Source organism: Episyrphus balteatus, chromosome 2 (assembly GCF_945859705.1).
Source record: "Episyrphus balteatus chromosome 2, idEpiBalt1.1, whole genome shotgun sequence".
NCBI classification, from domain to species: domain Eukaryota; kingdom Metazoa; phylum Arthropoda; class Insecta; order Diptera; family Syrphidae; genus Episyrphus; species Episyrphus balteatus.
In genome coordinates, this window is record NC_079135.1 from 6,684,931 (window position 1) to 6,692,959 (window position 8,029).

Below are 8,029 nucleotides of genomic sequence, written 5' to 3' on the forward strand. Positions count from 1 at the left end.
TAAGCTTCATTTTTATGTAAATATAAATAAACCTTAAAAAAATAATTCAAAAAATTCAACAAACCGTTTTCAAAAAAATTACAATATTTTTGTTTTTGAAAATCTTATAAAATTTTAAGAAGATGTTAACTTAAATTTTAGGGTGCAAACAGAATAACAGAAACCACTTTTTTTTTACCGAGATCAACGTAATGTCATGTCTCAGCTAAGTTTTCTACAATTTTTAAGTCTGTATGCATAATCAAAAGAAAATTTCTTATTTAACTTTTTATTTGATCTAAAAAAAAATAGACTTTAATAAAATTTCAATTTAAATCTAATTTGAATATTAAAGAATTTCTTTCATGTTGTCCCCTTAACTAAACCTACCCTCAATAATCTTATTAAATAAGAAAAAAAAAAGTAAATTTCATGGGTGTTAAATTCAAAATCCTTCAAAAAGTCAAATAAAATTGTATTAAATCAAAATAAAAAAATAAATAAGAAAAAAAAGAATAAAAATCGATTCCGATGAGAAGCAGAAGGCTGATGGTAGAAAAGTATCACCGGTCTAAAATATATTTCACAATATATTGACTTTTCCTTCAGCAAAATAAAAAAAAAAAAAAAAATAGCAAAAAAATACTAAAATTGATTGCTGATATTAACGCAATAGCGGAATGATTCCATTCCACATACTTTCTAGCTTCAACCCATAAACATAAAGTTCAACGTGCTTTTTAGCAATTTGCCAGCTTAAAGCATGAAATAGGCAGATTCATCTTATTGGCCCAGGTAATAGAAAAACCGACATCCAGAAACCATCAGCCATATAATGTGGGAGGGGGTGAAAAGGTAACACATAGAAAAACGAACGCACATCCTGGGTACTATAACCTTTTGCTCTTTCGAGAATGCGAGAGTGTGTGTGGAAGTGTTTGGAAAATTGCTCTCTGGTGGTATACGGCCCTGAGATTTATGGAGCAAGACCCAATGCCGAAATAATCCTATTAGTGTAGCAAGGTTGAATTTTTACCACAATTTCAGTACTTCAGTATTGTGTGTGTGTGTGTGTGTGTGTGTGTGTGTGTGTTGGGTTTTTTGTAACGCACCAGGTTACAGTATTTTTTATTCTCTTTCTTTTTTTTCCTACGAGCGTCCTTTTTTTTCAATTTACCTTGAATTCTGGGTGAGATATGGACCATAAAACTTTGTGAGTATGCATGTAGGTTGGGTAAGGGTTCGGAAATTTAACAATATTTTGTATAACAAAAAAAGAAAAAAATATATAACTTTAAAGTAGAACAAAGTCTACTCTCATGATTCAATGATCTTTTTATTTAAAAGGTTCTACTTTTGATGGACGAACGAGCCTTTTTAAAATGTATTATTTTTGCCGAAGAATAAGTTCATTTTATACGGCACAATAAACACAATTCAAAAAGCTGATAAATGAAAACTAAAAGAATGCTATATTGTAGGTCCTTAAAAAAAACTTTGTGAAAAGAGATTTATTAAATTTGAAAAATACTCGTACAGCATCAGCATAAACTTTCAGGATAAAATACTGTTGGCCATAATTTAAGTAAAATGCATTTTTAATGTTTTAATTAATAAGCTTGCTGTTAAGTGTGGAATAAAATTGTAAGTTAGATAACCATGAAATCTGATAAGACAAAGCTCCGAAAGCTAACGTGCGTATTACATACATTTCTCCCTATGATCCATAATTCAAGATTTAACATATTACCCGAGTAAAAATAGAAACTGAATTTTTAAAGAAAAAAAGCCTTCACCGCCGCACCACCGCCGCCCGTTTGAAGAAAAATTTTGGCGCACCACCGTACTATTTCATTTTGAATGAAAAATTCGGTGGACCACCGCCGCACCACGATTGCACCACGTCCGCACCATTTTGTTTTGTATACAAAATTCACTGCACCATGATACAAAATTTTGGATTGTTGAAAAACAAAAAGAAAAAAAAACTACCTACCACAAGGAGATTTGAACCCAAGTATCCAGAGCACTTTCAATTTGAAGTCCAACGCTTTAACCACTCGACCACCAAGTCATGTTTGTACGAAATGGCAATTTGTTGCTTAAGTCAAAATAACTTTGAAGACGACTTAAAAATTTTTGTACAAGTACGAGAATAGAATTTTTGATTCTAAATGAAATGGTGCTGAGGTGGTGCAGTCGTGGTGCGGCTGTGCACCGATTTTTTCATACAAAATGAAATGGTGGGGACGTGGTGCAGAGAATTTCGTTTTCATATTTTTTTAATTTTTTCAAAATGAAATGGTGCGGACATGGTGCAGCGGTGGTGTTGCGGTGGTGCTGCGGAATTACATTTTTACTCGGGTAATTCGGAATTCCATTTTTACTCGAAGAAAGACCTTACTTTCTTCAAAACATGAAATATTTGTCATTCTGCATCACTACTATATAAAAGGTTCAATTAATAGTTGATTATCTTTTTTGTCTTTTGAATGTATAGTCCAAACAAATTTTGAGGAAGGATACATCCTTAATTTATTTCTAACTTGATGATAATTTGCTTATTTCCAAGGACTTACAATACAAGAAGTATTTTCTCCAATTTTCTGTACCTACTCTCTCAATTTGATTTATTCATAAACCAATTAGTAAAATCAATTTACATTCACACTCTTCGATGAGAAGAATTTTAAAATAAAAAAAAAATTTAATCCAATTCTCCTTCATTGAGTCAGATAGAGTGAATTCAAAATCAATCTGATTTTGTTGTTTTAATTAAATCGTCCCAACAACAACAACTCCTACTCTCGTGCATACATATTATACAGTAAAACCCGGATAAGTGCCTCTCGATTAAGTGCCTAACCCGCATAAGTGCCTTTGTTTTTTAGAACCAAAATTTTAAGGATTTTTTCATATAAAACTCATCTTTTAAGTACCTTTCGCTTAACTGCCTTTCCCGCTTAACTACCTTCTATTTTAAATACTTATAATTGAATTTACTTGCAGGAAATTCTTTTAAGTACACATTTGATACAAGTTTCAGCAGTAAGAAAAACTTCATTTGCTAAAGCGCTTTAAGATTCAAAAATTCTACTAAAAGTAGAAACTAAGTAGTTAGTTATTTTAAACTTTCAAAGTTATTTTGTTTATGAAGATTCTGTTTTTAATAAATCAAACATATTTTTTTTTATTTTTAAGTAAATATAGAGATAAGTGCCTATGAGCACTTAAGCGGGTTCTTGTAAGTAACTTACCCGCTTTAGTGCCTAACAAAACGGGGCATTTAAGGTGAGGTACTTATCCGGGTTTTACTGTACATCAGAATTTGCTTATTCAATTAAAATTGCATAAATGCAATGCTAATATGCAAAATGTAGTCGCATACGTTCCACATCAACACAAGTATCTTGATTTTGAATGAATGAATAAACATTATGCGATCAAGTAAGTGAATGTCAAACAAAGCACTCTTCACTTTCACATCCATTTCCTTCTTCGTCTCGTTCGTCCTTTGTCCTTTTTGATGACGATGATGACAATACACGATACTGTATTACAAACACTAACACCCGCAACAACAACAACAACAACAACAACGAGAATCTATGACGTGTTCCACTTTAAGAATTGTGTGTGTCATGCAAACTGTTTCAGTTTTTCCTTTTTTTTTTTTTTTTTTCCAAACACAACATTCGATATACAAACATTTTACAAGGATATCCTTTTTTTGTTTCCTAGTATTGTTGTTGTTGTTTTTAAAATATTTCTGTTTAGAGCTGCCAGGCATTGTTTTTATATTTACATAAAAGTTAATTCTGCAAAAACATGCAACAACAATATGGATTTTGATTGTATTTGTAACAATTTGTGTTGTGTATTTTGTTGTTTTTGTTGTACTGTGTGTGTTTTAAGGATATAATTCAAATTGAAACAATGGAAATTCTTTTGTACCACTGTTGAATTGAATTAATGTTTCAATTATGCAAAACTGTTGCTGGTTTTCTGTATTTTTTTTTCTCAACTTGTTGTGATTTATTGTTTTGTAATTGATGTTTTTATCGAGATGTAAGTGAAGCGGGGGGATATTGGAAAGGATTCACTCATGGGAGACTTGTGTAGTGTCCTTTTGGTTGAATAAATTGTATTTTTGACATGACAAGTTTTTAGTAGGAACTAAAAAATGTAAAATAAAATTGATATAATGTTTGCAGAACTAGGTATACCAATCTATGAGTATTTTACTAAGTGAAAATATGTATTTGATGGAGCGGATGTATTTTCAGGTGATATTTGTTTTTTACATTTTTTAACAAAATAAATCAATTTTTAAAGTGATTTTTACATACAGAAATGTTAAAATAAAACAAACAAAAATTTTGGAAGTGAGTGAAAATGGAATGCATTTTTTGATATTTTTGTTATTTATTTAAAATTAACAATCTTTGATTTTTACTCTTGATGTATACATGTCTTTATATTAGGGTGGTTATTATTTGGGACATTCAGTTGCATAGCCTTTATTCGGTTGGAAATGATGAGAAACAATTTTCCTTATTTGTTTAGATTTTTATTTGACTTCCTTATTATCCCGGATTTAACGTGGAAGCTTAAAGAATCATAAAATTGTTTCTAAAATCAAAAACCTACCGGGCATATTTTTGATGTTTCGTATATATTTAAGAATCAAATGTTTTGGGCTGAATATTTTCCCAAAAAATGAATGCGAACGTGAAGATTTGGATCTCACTAGCTTGATTGCATTTAAGTTGTATGTGCCGCACAGAAACTTCTCTTGAACTACAAGTCAATAATATTTTTTTTAACTGAATTTTTTTAGAATTAAACGAGCATCAATATATTTCTTTTCCTTTACACTTGTCACAGCCTAATGTAGGAATAATGTGTCAAGCTCGTTAAAAGCAAAAAAAAACAAAAATCGGAAAAATTAAAAGTAACATTTTGTTTACAATCAATAGGTATTGAAAAAAAAGTCACAATCGAAAAGGTGTTATTTCTTCAGATTTTGATATACTACAAAATACACCCTAATAAACCGATTTATTTTTCAAAACTAGAGAAGTTATCATCGATTGATACAAAAGTTTACAGGAGGGAAAAGCCCGATTTGTCAAAATAAAGGACACGTTTGGGAAAAAGAACACGCTTTTATATAAAGCCGAAGAAAAGTGATAATCACAGAACGACTTCAATGTTATGTATCAAAAATATATAAGTTATGTGGGACATAAAGTCCTACTTTTGGAATAAAACTAATACCTATTTGTTGCGCAGTTATTAATGGTTCCTGTCATTGAACCGTTTTCTTGATTTCTGATTTTCTCGTTGACCATTTTACCGATTTCAACGAAAATTTTTGTACAAAAACGTTTAATAACTAAATTTTATCTTCTTCTTTGAATTTTTCTTATTGTTTAAGTAACCTTAGTTTAAAATTTAAGAAAAAAAAAATAACTACCCACGGGTCGTTTGAACGCGACACTACTCGAAGTGTCTTGCACTCCATATGTTTTGATGCAGAAATGTTCCTTGGGGTCTAAATAGTAAGAAAAAAGCTTTTTAAAAATTTTCTATCGAGCTATTCGTTTTTTATGAGCTTAATAAGTTATGAAAAAACGTACTTTTTCACACGTTTTTGTTAATAACTCTATTAATAATAATGGTAGAAACTCAAATAATGGCTCTATTTTTAGAAGAAATATGCCTCTTTTTAACGGCATTTCAATCAAATTAGTGGCATTTTTAGATCTTCAGATATTCGAATCTAAGTCCGTTCATTTTTTCTGCCCAATTCGATTTCACTAATCAAAAAGTTTTTTTTTATAGAACTCAGGGTATATTTTTCTAATGGTTTTTCGTATGCTGAACTCGAATCCGAAGTCAAAAAAATTCCATCACATCAAGTTTTTGAGATATTACCGTTAGAAAATCAAAAATACCCTTTTTTAACAGTTTTTGAGGTTATGTCATCTTGCGTGATAATTTTTTATAATTACATTTGTATTTTTTAAAGAACTAAGTTTCTTCTTTTAAAATCCGTTTAAATCATTTCGATATCGCTTTTCTTCTCCGAGAAATCTTAAAATCAATTCAACATGTTTGGTGAATATTCTCTATGAAAAAAAATCTTATGTTCGTTTGGGTTTCATGGCAAATCGCTAAAAATTTTTGCATTCCTTTAAGTTTTTTGGTTAGTTGATGGGTAAGAAAATTTTTGACTAACCAAAAAACGGACGGATGAACGGACTTAGATTCAAATATCTGAAGATCTAAAAATGCCACTAATTTGATTGAAATGCCGTTAAAAAGAAGCATATTTCTTCTAAAAATAGAGCCATTATTTGAGTTTCTACCATTATTATTAACAGAGTTATTAACAAAAGCGTGTGAAAAAGTACGTAAAAGTACGTTTTTTCATAACTTATTAAGCTCATAAAAAACGAATAGCTCGATAGAAAATTTTAAAAAAGCTTTTTTCTTACTATTTAGACCCCAAGGAACATTTCTGCATCAAAACATATGGAGTGCAAGACACTTCGAGTAGTGTCGCGTTCAAACGACCCGTGTACCAAAACAATCAATTTTGATTTTTTTAAATATTTCAATTTTTTTTTAATCAATTAATATATAAAAAAATTTTATTGAAAGGAGAATGGGCAATTTTGTATGGAACTTGGACGTTCCGCGGCCAAGAACGATTTTGTTATTTTTTGATGTAGTTAAGTCTTACATACATTGTGCAGAAGTTTTATCCTTCTAACGTTCTTCACAATTTCGAGTCTATTTTAAGACTTTTTTTCAATATTTTGTTTGTTTTTTCCTTTTGAAAACTCAAAAACAAAATCTTGAAGTGGTTGGTTTAAAAAGCTTATATTTTGAGTTCCATTGGTCGGATATTCAAGATTGAGGTTTTAAATCATAGAAAAAATGACATAAAATCATATTTCATAATTTAATTAAAATAGTAATTCAATTTGCCCTTCGCATATTGCTCGCTGCATTAACAACACTAATATTGCCATATCTTCCATTCCAAATGCAATACAACGAAACGGCCATAATAAAAATTTTTCCTACTTTATAGTTCTTTCATTTGATACCAATTTCATTACTGGCCGCCAAACGTCCAATATGCCCATTCTCCTTTGGTTTGAATATGTGGAAAAATAATTTCTTAAAAACAGCATACCAATTTTTTTTTTTGAAAATTGTATACACTTTTAATTAATACCAAATATTTTGTTTAGAATAAAAAAATTATAGATTAGATTAGATTAGATTAGATTCTTCCTTTATTCATTAGATAAATTACAATTTTTTTTTCTATTGGAAATACGGACATGACAATGCTGCCGTCTGCCGGAAATGACATTTCAGTATAATAAATAAAATTATATAAAGAGAAGATGTATCAAAAAGATTTACAATACATTTGAAATAGTAAATTAAATAAATAAATAAATACACAAAATATTAGACAAAAGTTTATATTAACATAGATATGAGGACTAAATTTGTATATAATTTTAAATTTTAATTATTAAATATAAATTTTTTAATTTTAAAATTTTAATTTTTTTAAATTTTCAATTATATTTTAAATTTTTAATATTTTTTAAAATTTTTTAAGTTTTTTTTTTTTTTTTTTTTTTAAATAAATGTTTTTTTTTTTTTTTAAATTAAATTATGGGAGAGCGAGAAACGTTTGAGCAATTTTAATGATTTGCAACATAAAAACTAGTAATTTTAATGATTTAAAACATAAAAAAGAATATCAATTTTAATGATTTGAAACATAAAGATTTGATTAAAAGCAATAATTTGCAGCCCTTAAATTGAATAGAGACTTGTTGTGAGAACTAATTTAACAAAAAACTATTACGATAAGTCATAGCATGATTGCAATATTTGTACAAGGTGAGCCAACCACGGGCGCCATTCAATATTTCGTAAAGACTATTTACGGACAGAAAACTTTCTTGGAAATGTAATCTTCGGATTTCTTGTAGAATTGGGCATACAGCAATGA